At 51.3% G+C, this 11,586-nt stretch overlaps 1 long non-coding RNA gene across 1 annotated transcript; it reads right to left on the reverse strand.

The window, feature by feature from the left end:
• Positions 1 to 5,179: 5,179 nt before the first annotated feature.
• On the reverse strand, positions 5,180 to 10,198 carry LOC146349976 (uncharacterized). Its single transcript, XR_014789137.1, has 3 exons — positions 9,978 to 10,198; positions 7,895 to 8,095; positions 5,180 to 6,271 (listed from the first exon to the last, which is right to left on the reverse strand). It is a non-coding gene; the product is annotated as an uncharacterized LOC146349976 (long non-coding RNA).
• Positions 10,199 to 11,586: the final 1,388 nt, after the last annotated feature.

Raw genomic sequence — 11,586 nt, forward strand, 5'->3', positions numbered from 1 at the left:
GCGTGCCTGGGCGCGGGAGGTCGGAGCAAACGCGCCGCGGCGTCTCCCCCAGCAGCAGCCGGAGCGAGCGTTCCGGTGCGCCTCTCACTCGCTCTCGATTGACCAAAGCGGGGCTGGAGAGGGACGATCGCTCCTGCCCTCCTCAGGCCAGCGCGGCGGGAAGGAGGGCCGGGGGAGGGGGGAGGCCGCGCGGGCGAGCAGGCCCGCCCGCCGCCGGAAGAGCGCGCGAGGCCGAGCCGCGCGCGCCCCCTCCACTCGAGCCGGGCGAGTTCTGGCTTGGGGAGCGCGGGAATTCATGGCACTCGGTCCCAGGCCAGCCTGCGGCTCCGTCCGCCTCAGCCAGGTGGGACCGCTCCACGAGGCGAGGAGCGAGCACCTGTGACTCCCTCGCTCCCCTCTCTCCACGTCCCCTCGCATTGTGCGTGTGCGTGTGCGTGTGTATCGCAAGAACTGCACAATGCTAATTACCACAGGTAATTGCGTTTCTTTTTGAAGGTCATTTGAAGTCGCAGGCTGTGTATGCGAGCGAGCGCGCGCGCGCGAGTGTTTTTGAATTCCCCTTTATCCTGGCGGAGGACGTGTGCTGGCGCTTTCTCCCACCCCACCCCCGCTCTCGCTCGGTTTTAAATGTAAATAGGCGGCCGCGGGGGCGGAAGGGGATCTCCGTATCAACCTATTATCGACGCGGAAGGGCTACAATCTCTCTCTCTCCCCCCCCCCCCCGCCCTCTCTCTCACACACATTCTGGTTGACGCTCTCCAAACGTTGGGATGAGGAGAAAACAAAAAATTACCACCACCACCATTCTCTGGCTTCATTCTCGGAAACAGAACACGAGGAAGAGATGGGAACCGCCAGGGGAAAGGAGGAACGGAGAGGGAGAAGGGGGGTATTTATCCGGGGGGGGCAAATACAAACACCCCCCCACACACACACACACACCATGGAAGGCTGGCAGAGACTGGGCGGTGGAGGTGTCTCAGGCAGACCTCTGTTTCTTCCCGAGGTGTTCCGAAATATTAGCGCAACACTGGCGAAAGGAAGGCGGGCCGAACGATGAAAGTGCTACATCAGACAGCAATTACACACGCACACACAGATGTACACGCACACGCATACAAACGTTTGCCAAGGCTAGAATCCAAAAGTGCGATGTTTGCTTGTACCAGAGGCAACATACTGGGAGCCGCTTAGCGTTGTTCAACACAGTGTGGGGAGGGGGGGAGGAAGCAGAGGAGGCACCAATGAATTGGGCTTCCTCTGTCCAAGATTTCATTTGAACGTGGGAAAGGGGACTTTGTAGACCGCCCCAGCTGCCCTCCTAGCAATTTATGATCAGTTTGGAAATTGTATATTCCTCGTACCTTGTGGCCGGAAAGTGATTCATAAGTTTTATAAATAAGATTAAAAATAAATAAATGCAGTCTCACTTGGGAGGAGATGTTCCACTTCCTCCATGGAACATTACATCAGAAGTGTTACATGACAAGAGAAAGCAAGACTCATCTGCTTGCCCTCTCCATGCGACTATCAAGGCCACTCTGGAAAGCCTCAGTCAAATTTACAAATCCACCACCTGTAAAACCTGCAAAATACGCACATGTCCAGCAATCCCTACACTATTTTCATGATTGTTTCTTTTTCCCCACATAGAACTGCTTTCCATGTAGGCAAAATCTAATGTGTGGAGTAGCACACTCAAGGAAGAAAGGAAAACCCACTTGAAGAAAAAGTTGGCCCCAAAGATGTTTATTGTTTTGTTACAATAAAGTACATATATAGTACCAGGCTAACATGAGCAAGTGCTGGATAGGGACACCTCCATGGCCCTCCACTTACTAGGCCTCTTACCACATCATCAGAGTGCTGTCAGGAGGTTGAAGAGACACTGAACACAACTAAGTATGGGATTCCAATGAGGCTTTTCCAGCCAAGCAACAGAATCAGTCGAACATCCCTTAGATGCACCACCTCTTCAGTTACATGAGACTTTATGATGTAGCCTGCTCTTGTGCCTTTGAAACACAGTACCCTATTAAAAGGGAAGTGGAAACTAGGCCACAGGCCTTTGAAGCCTCCACATGTAATAACATTTGAAACGTCACTCTGTTTCTCTCTGAGCAAGTTTGGACAAGACTGGTCTAGCCACCTGTCCACAGCTACTTAGAAAAAGGAGAGGAAGAACTAATGCTATATTTAACCAGCTAAAGCTGTCATCCAAAACACACTTTTGCCAGCAGATTCCCTTCCAAGCTCAAAGACGTCTGTTAGTATATGAGCATGAAATAATGGAACACAATATGTGATCAATAACACCTACTGTTCTGAAGACTGTCTCTCTTTCTTTAAACATCACTGAACTCTTGAGATCAGTACAATATCACTCTTACAGGATGGCATAACATTGCCTTTCATTGCTATTGGCCAACTATAGAGATATAACAACAAAGACTTTTGTGGCACCCTAAAAACTAATAAATTTGTTTTGGCATATATGTTGTGTCCTGGGAAAAGGCCCCATCCCCAAGATGCTTCTTTACTTATGTGGGAAGCCAGCAACACAGGCAGCAGGTATAGTCAGTGCTGGCCCCACAAAAATCCTGCATCAGTTGGGTGGCCTGTTGCAAAACCACTCTGGAAATGTGCAGAAAGAGTCCATCAGTTTCCATACACAAGAGACACATCAGTATTCCCTAGGTCAGTTATCCCCAACCCAGTGCCCTCCAGATGCTTTGGATGACAACTCCCAGCATCCCTGAGCATTAGCTACTCTGGCCGGGGATGATAGGAGTTGAAGTTAAAAAGCACACACCACACCACCTAGAGGGTGCCGGGCTGGGGAAGGCTGCCCTAAGTATTCCTCAGTAGATTTTTATTCCAGAAACCCCCCCTATTTATTTTAGAATAAATTACTATTTCCTGTCTAAGTTGATTATGCTGTATTTTGCTTGCAGCAACTTTCCCCTTCCTTTTCAAAGGCTGGCTCCTCTAAGATGTTCAAGGTCTGAAGCTAAAAAAGGTTTCCTTCCTCTAACTGGAAATTAGAACAAGACTTTAAGAATGGAATATGTTTTTACATTTTAGCATTTCCAAAATGATTGATAGCATGTGTGCAACATGGCCCAAATCATGTACTTTAAGGCTGCAATCCTACACACACTTACCTGAAAGTTAATCCCATTGAAGTCAGTGGGGGTATTTCCAAGTAGAGATGCATAGGACTGAACTGCAAATGTGCCATTCATTTCAACAAGATTGTTGAATGGACTACAACTCTCATCAGCATAATGGCTGGGCTGATGGGAGTTGTAGTCCACAACATCTGGAGGACACTAGGATGGGGAATGATGTCCTGGGGGAAGAGAAAGAGAGAGATAAAAAGAGGGGAAAGGGGGAGTATGTAATGGATGAAAGAAAGAAACAAAAGAAAGAAAGAGATGGAGAGAGTGAGGTGTCTCAAATCTACCCACTAATGGCATGTACCCCCCCCCCCAAGATTTCCCCAGAGGGAATGTGAGCCTAGGGAGGAAAATGTTCCCCACTCCTGCTTTGTAAACTTCCATTTGCTCTCTCCCAGCCATCAGCATTCAGCAATCTACAGGAGTCTCAAAACTACATGCACAGTCCTCTAAGAGTGCAATCCTATGCACACTTAGCTGGGAGTAAGCCACATTGAACACACTGGGATTTACTTCCAAGTAAATGTGCATAGTATTGTACTGAAAGGCTTCTACCAGCCTCCTTTATTTCCTTGTATCCACAAGTGTGCTTGCCCTCAAATCTAGAGACCCCTTTAAATTGTATAAAAAGAATCAGGGGGGAAAGGCCACCACATCTGTAGAGCCACAAGTCCTCAAAACTGACTTGTTCACAAGCCCAGCAACAAAACCCATTGTGTCCAACCAAAAAGATTAAATTGCATAAATTGAGGGTGATGACAACTGGATAACAGGGGAAATGGTACTCTTAAACAGCAAAATGGGTTATAAATGCAGTTCTATAACTGTGCTTGATAGACTAAAGATACAATAATTACCTTCTAGCCTACAGATCATATGGGGGCTAAATGTGGGAGCTAAGTGCTATTTTCCAATGCTCACCAAATACCTCTTCCAGGAAAAGCAAAACTAGCTTCTGTAAAACCTCTACTTTTATCTCTAGACTTTGTAAGCCCTCTGCTCTGGAGTTTGCAGAGTGGGTCTTTCCTTTTTCCTTTGCAAAATCCCCATGAGAAATCCCCTTTTAGGACCCCCTCCCAAACTAGTTCATTCCAGCTCCCTTTCTGCCAAGGCTAACTAGCCATCTGGGCCCATTCAGGGTGTAGGTTTAAACAATGGCTTTTCATATGCAGGCTATCTTGCTTAAGTGGACAATCAAGGGAGTTTATCAGAGAAGAAATACTTTTTATTCTTTTTAATTCAAGCTGCTATACAGTTGGGACAGAACTCAGAGACAGGTAGGATGTGAGCCCATGTCCAGCACATGTAAGTCTCACTGATTTCAATGGAAGAGTGTGGTGCACTCTCCACTGAAATAATTGGAACTATAAATACTTAACTTTCTCTGGATTATTTCCCATTTGTTTTGTGAGTATGTGGAGATGAATGCGGACCACCAGGGGTGCATTAATGGGCATTATAGCAATCACATTTGCAATGTTCACTGATCACTTGTAGTACTGGGCCTATTGTGATTGATGCCCTAATCCTATCATGGTGTAATATATCTTAAAGGTCAACTTTACAAATAATTGCATATCAATATGTGGAAAAAATTGGATTCTCTATAAGTGCCCAATTTTCTAAAAAGTGTATATGGCATCCAAGGCATGTTTTTCACTGCAATAATAGCCAATTGCTCAAGGCATATCTAAAGTAGCCTGGTACATTGCTGAATCACTTCAGGCCCTCAAATTGTCTTATATCTTATGAAACATTTCTGAGCCATGGCCAAAACTATTAGAAGCTTAGAGATGTCACTAGCTGAAAATGGAAGTTCTGGAAATGGTGGACTCAGAAATCAATACCTTATCAAGAACTTCACTGTGCATGAGGACATGTGAATTTCACCTCAACTTTGTATGGATACTAATAATTTTCTGCATAAATGGACATGGATGGAAATTCACATCAGTGGAAATTTCCAAAGATTGAATAAGTACTTCCCAATAAAACCATTTCCTTATGGAACAATCTCAATTTATTCTTTGCCAGGTGACAACTATAACAGAAGTTGGACATTACATGAAACAGCTAAGTGCAAAAGAAATAATATGGTGTGCACAATAGCAAACTATACTGATATTGGGAAGGGGGTGGGAGTGAGGGCATGAAGAACCACAGAAAATTGATGTGCACAGGAACTTGTAACGATCCAAATTAAACTGTACAGGGAATGAAAGACAGGTTCCAAAGGAGGAATAGATTGGTTCAGTAGAGGATGTCAGCGTAAAATCAGAAAAGCAAAGGCACAAAACGAATTACTCTTAAGTGAGATGCTAGAAACAAGAAGATGTAGTTTCATAAGCATGAATATGGAGTAAAATTAACACAAAGGGAGCATTTGCTTACTTTAGTATTAAACAGAAGGAGGAACTTAGGGGAAATGGGGGAAATTTGTGGCTTGCCAATGTTTTGGAATTGATTGGGAGCCAGAGAAGTCATTCAAGGGACTCTTCAGTTTTTGTTTTTCCTAATGCCCTAAGGGAAATTTCTGCCCAATCCATCTTACCCTTACCATCATAAATTATATTATGTTCACCCCACCTCCTAATACTGGGGGGGCATACACAGAGTATATATATGTTTATTTGTCTCACCCCCAGCACCTGAACAGTCAACAAAGGGTTGGCACTATGAAAAGTATCCTTGGCATGAGTGCAGTTGGGTAGCTGCTATCAGTGTAATGCAACTCCTCATTCCCAAGGTTGTGAGGCTTCAAAATATGCTTCAAAATATGCTTGATGTGGGGACATTGTTAACCCATGAGTAAAATTAAACATAATTTTCGCCACACCGCCTCTGCAGTAAGCCTACTGCAATCAGTAGGCGCACACAATTTGTGGTTTGCTGCCTAGAATTATTCTTGACCAAGGCTATAATGGCAGAGATCCAAACACAAGGTGCGATTCCTAGCTTTCAGGTCTGCCTTGGCTCCAAACGTGAGGCCACTTCTTTGCCCATGTGATCCCATTTCTCCAGGCCATTTGTACTGTTGTTTCATGTGCTGCTGATGGAAACCATATTGTATGTGGGCTCCCATGCTGCTTTAACTGGAATGATACAAGGAGGAAGAGAAGCAGAATTGGGCAGTGTTACAATGCAATAGGAGAGGAACTGAGCCCAGTGCCTTAGACAAAACAGAAAAAGAAAAGAAAAAGAGAGTGAAAGGGGGAGGGGGGAATCCTTTGCCAGATATTGTGCCTTTGGTCAGTTATAAACAGGAAGTATGGTTTCCAGTTCCTAATAACCAGTTTAGGCATCTGGAAATCGTAGCTGTAATAGAAAAGTCCATCTGGTTTTGAGTATGTTTTATATCTGCAAAGTTTTACTTTTATTTCTAATGTATAGTTTGCTTATGCATATAGTATAGGCACAAATATTATATTTACATCGAATGGCTGATAGGCCTCACCAAAAGGTCTTTCAGCCCCATCCACAGCTGAGTTAAAGCAAAGTTGTAGGAGCTGATGAACAGCATGCTGCCTGCCTATGCCTATGAGCAGGGCTGCAGCTGTCAGCAACCTGGAAACATGTTCAGGTTAAAATCAGTAGGTTGCTGTCAACTAAATAGAAGTCATCCCTGGGACACCCCTTTGCTCCTTATTATGTCCAAGAACATCATCAGCTCCTAAGCTAAAATGCTGAGGCCTGTGCATTTTCACTCAAATCTCAATCACTAAATGAAAAAGGCTGTGAATCAAATATTCATGGTAGGACATGCCCTTTGACTTGGTAGCATTTCCTACTAAATGCACTCTGTACACCATCAGAGGAAAAGTCTGCAGGGTCGGGGGGAGTTACTGGGAGCCTTGGTACTAAAAACATAATACCCTGGCTGAGCCCTGATTCAAAATTGAGTCTAATATTCGCTTACACCATACAACATCCATTATCAAAATCAGTTTGGGGGAAGAATTCATGTTGTTAATTAGAAATACTGGCACTCTGGTTCAAATCATATTACATGAAAGTAAGGATAATTTCACACATGCATGCTCATCACTTGATGACAGCAAAATCAAATGGCAATTTAGGAACCACTTTCAGAATGCCTCACATCACTCCGCACGAGGCATCTCAGCAGAGGCAGAGGCCGTTCACATGCAGGCTCAATCTGAGACGAAGTGATATAGGAGCTTGCTTGTGTGAACCAGACCCCCATCTCCTAGAAACGTGTTTCCCAGATATGCCCCAGTAGTCTCTTCCATGCCTGCCTAAACGCTCTTGATCCTTGCCCAACAGTGGACATTTCGTCACCTTCATCGGGGAGAGAATTCTGTTCTCTCCCCAGTGCATGCATTCTACATGAATGCACGTGGTGGCATTCGCAGCCCGATCCACAATGCCACTCCAGCTGGGCTTGCAAGTGACCCTGGCTTTCTTTTGGCTGCGCAGCTGTGACTCATGCAACGAGAGCAGTGAATGGTGTGCTTCCAAGGAGAGGGACAGTATGAATGACGATGACGATGATGTCCTGATTATCCATTTAGTTCCTTCCACCTCCCACACGCCCCCTAAAAATCAGGTTGAAATATAATGGGCGACATCATCTACTCTTAAGAGGCGTGGTGGGCATCATGTTCTTGGCTCCATCCCCACCTCTGCCTGCATTGCACTGTAAGAAGTATTACACCTGTCCAGGTCTCTTTTATCTCAAATCATAAAATACGTACAGCGATTCCCATTAGAAGTGCTCCTCCAAACGGTCCTGAAATGGGGTTATCTTGGGTCTTACAGCTTTAAAAGGCAACTCCAGGATCCGAAGGCAACTTGGGACTCTCTGGGGGGGCGGTAGGAAGGAGTGGGGATGGGTCGACCACAGTTTACTCTCGTCCCACTCCCGAAGTAAATAAACTGGGGCAAAGAAGAAGTCTCTGGGGAAGAGAGAGACGGCAGGCTGTAAACTAGATTAAAAATAATAAAGAAATAAAAGGCTCTGTTTTCCATGTCCCAGACTGGAAGAATTTCTAATCAGGAAAATCACCATAGAGGAGGGGAAAATGTGGTGAATAAATAACAAACCAGAAGTGGCAATTAGCGAAGGGACGGACAAAGCCAGGGTGCATTTTAGCTTCATTTTCAGTGGGGAGGGAACCTGAGGTCGTCAGAGCAAGATGGGACAGGGGGAAGGCGAGCAGGGCTCAGTGGAAACGAGCTCTCGCTAGCCCTTCGGCCTGGTTCAGTTCTATTTCCCCCACCCCCTATGGGAGAACGGGAGACGGGACTGTGTGAAATACTGGAAGAGATGAAATAAATACACAGTGCCCCTGAGAATATGTAGAGTTCCTTTCCTCTCAAGCTCTTCCAAGAAGCCTCTCTGTCTACACGTGATGTAGGGCTGTCTAAGAAGTGGAGCTTTTCTAGGGCGTGGAATACAAAGAACCTCCCGGCCCTTTGGATGGACCTCTGGCTGCTCGCTTTCGACCTTCCTCTTTCAGAGGAATCCACCCGTCCCCTGGAAACCTTCACCCCACGCCCCGATGTTCCTGCCCTGCCTGCCCCGGGAACCCCGCTGCCATCGAGGCCCGCGCCCGGGGAGTTCGGGGAGCAGCCCGCAGCGCTCAGGGGAGGGAGGGAGGGAGGGGGGCTGGCAGGCAGGCAAGACGAGTTCCCGCAGTGTTCGCAGCCGCGTGCTCGGAGAGGGAGGAAGCCGCAGAAGTCGCCCTAGAGTCAGGCAGGCGGGCGGGCGAGCGAGCGGGCGGGCGGGCTGCTGCCTCTGGTGGAAGGGAAGAAAGGAGGAAGGAAGAAGGGGGGCCAGCGGAGGAGCCGGAGCGAGAGAGCCGCTCGCCTCGCTCTTATCTGGGTCAAGAGGGTTACCGCGCCAAGGAGCGCCCGATCGGAAGCGACAGACAAGACGAGCTCGCTCTGCGAGAGACAGCGGCGCCCGCAAAGAGCAGCAGCGGGAGGGGCCGGCGGCGGCGCCGCCTCGCGATCTCGCTTTCGTCCCCCCCGCCCGCCCGCCCGCCCGCGCAGCTCAGCCCAGCCCAGCCCAGCCCAGGTGCGCGGCGGCTTCGCTCCCGCTCCGGCAGCCCGCCTCCCCCCGGCAGGCAGGCAGGCAGGCAGGCAGGCGGGCGGGCGCACGAGCTCCGAGGTGGAGCCGGCGGAGGCGATCCAGCCCCGGCCTTCGCCACCCGAGGCCGACTCCGGTCCCCGCGGGGGAGGAGGTGGGCCCCGGAGGGCAGCCCGGGCAGGGCGCGGCCCTCGGACGCCGGGCGGGCGGCGCTTGGGCGGATTCCGAGACGCGTCCTCCCGCCGCCCGCACCCCGCGCTGCGCCGCTCCGGCGGACAAGAGCGGCGCTCCCGAGGTTTCACCGAGCGCCGAAGGTGGCGGGCGCGATGCAGCCGCGGCCTGGAGGCGGCGGAGGAGACGGCTGCCGGAGCGCTTCGCGCAGAAGCGCTGCACACGCGCCTCGGGGGCGCCCGCCTCGCCCCGCTCTCCGCGCGGATTGTCCGTTTCACGGCGAGGGGACGAGCCGGAGCGGAGGCGCCGGGAATCCAGCGGCCTCCAGCCCCCCCCTCCGCCGTCGCCCCCGCCCTGCCCGCGCTTTGCTCGGGCGCCAGTCCCGCCGCGTCCCGCCGGGCTTCTGTGTTCCGGATGGCGGCCTGAGTGGCCGCCGGGGCGAAGTCACGCTGCCGCGTTCTGCACGTGGGCGCCGGCCCCATTCCACACGGCGGGGCTTGCTTCCGAGCAAACCTGCCTGAATCCCCGTGCACAGTTATCCGGGAGCAAGTCTCATCCCATTCGGCGGGACTTACTTCCTCCCCCTGCCCCGGGCTCTTTCCTCGGCCAGGGAGACTGACCCCAACCCGCGACACCAGTCCCGCCTCTTTGGTCAGTCACCGTCTCTGAATTCCTGACTGGGGCGGCGGCGGCGGCGGGCTCGGGAGTCTCCCTCTGGAGCCAGAAAGCAGGAGGGCCGCGGGAGCGGTGGCTCTCGAGGCTCAGCCCGAGCTTGGCTGGAGCCCAGGCCCACAGTGCAGCTCGCCAGCTCGGGATCTGAGCCAAGGCAGCCAGCCGAGGGGCGCTGCTGCAGCCGCCCTACCGTTGTACGCTGCTGCTGCTGCTGCGGCAGACTTCTGCTCCTCCCTCTCCCTTCCCTCCCCCCCCCCGTGCAGACGCCTCCGCTCCGAGCCCCCTCGCATTGCAGGGGATGATGGATCGTGCCTGGCGGGGGTGATTTGGTGTTGATCGCACATGATCACTGGCAGGTTGGACTGGTTGCTGATGGACGGCTTCTACCAGCGGCGCCTGCCCGTGCGCACCCGGGGAGGGAGGGAGGGAGGGGGCGGGGGTGGAGGAAAGGAGCCGCTCGCTCGCTAATCTGCCTTTAGCTCCTTGCTTCCTTCCTCCCTTCCTGCCCTCGCCAGCGAGCACGCGTAGGACAGAGCAGCGCTGAGCATCTGTCAGAACATCTCGACGGGTGACACTTGCCTTCCGCCCACCACCAGCACTATCTATCGGCAGCAGCCCCACGTTTCCGCCCCTGGCTGCTCCAGGGAAGGCGCCGGTAGGGGCTGCGATCGCTAGTAGCTGGGAGCCCCACACGAGCTCAGCCGCGCCGCGCCGCGGGGCGAAGGGCGGGAGGCTTGGACGCCCTGCTCTTCCTTCCCCGCGCCGCCCCCGCGCCGCGCCGCAGCTCCCCGAAGGGACGCGCTTCGCGTTGACGCCGCTCAAACGGAGCGATCTTCACGTCCGCGACATCCACTCGGCTCTTGGTTCCTGGCCTGAAGCCGCCTCGCTCGCCTTCCTCCCGCAGAGGTGGGGTTTCGTGACGAGGGAGCAGGAAAACCTTGGCTAACCTTGGCTTTCCAGGGCTTCGGAATAGGCAGCGCTGCTCACCTCGCCCACGCAGGGCTCTGGCGCGGCTGTGGAAACTCCGCACCCTTGCCCGGGGCCGCCCTTCCCGAACCACACGGGGCATCCGGAGAGCCCCCTGCCTGGAAGCCCGTTTTCCCGTGGCAATATTCCAAGCCAGGAGCTGACTTTCAAGCAACGTGTTCCGAGAGGGACTTCTGGGTAACCCACACAAACCCACTGACTAATCCCATTGAGCACTGGGACCGATCTGGGGGAGATGATAGATAGATAGATAGATAGATAGATAGACTCAGACAGACAGACAGACGTGTGTGTGTATGTGTGTGCGCGTTCTTTAAAGGTGGATTGGCGCCTGGCCCCTAAAGCCTTAACACGTTGGGTGAGAAGTATGGCGCAAGACTTTGAAGTGACACATTTCATGACAGAAGAGTAGCTGGTGTAGGAAAAGCAACAGAACCCTTTAGCCCGTAAAGCTAAACAAAGCCACGAAATCTTTACTGTGACGGAGCTTTCTCCTGGCAAGGACTCTTCTCCAGATGTATTGCC

The sequence above is a fragment of the Heloderma suspectum genome, chromosome 3 (genome assembly GCF_057233095.1).
Source record: "Heloderma suspectum isolate Gila_16-S chromosome 3, 16-S_ref, whole genome shotgun sequence".
Classification (NCBI taxonomy): domain Eukaryota; kingdom Metazoa; phylum Chordata; class Lepidosauria; order Squamata; family Helodermatidae; genus Heloderma; species Heloderma suspectum.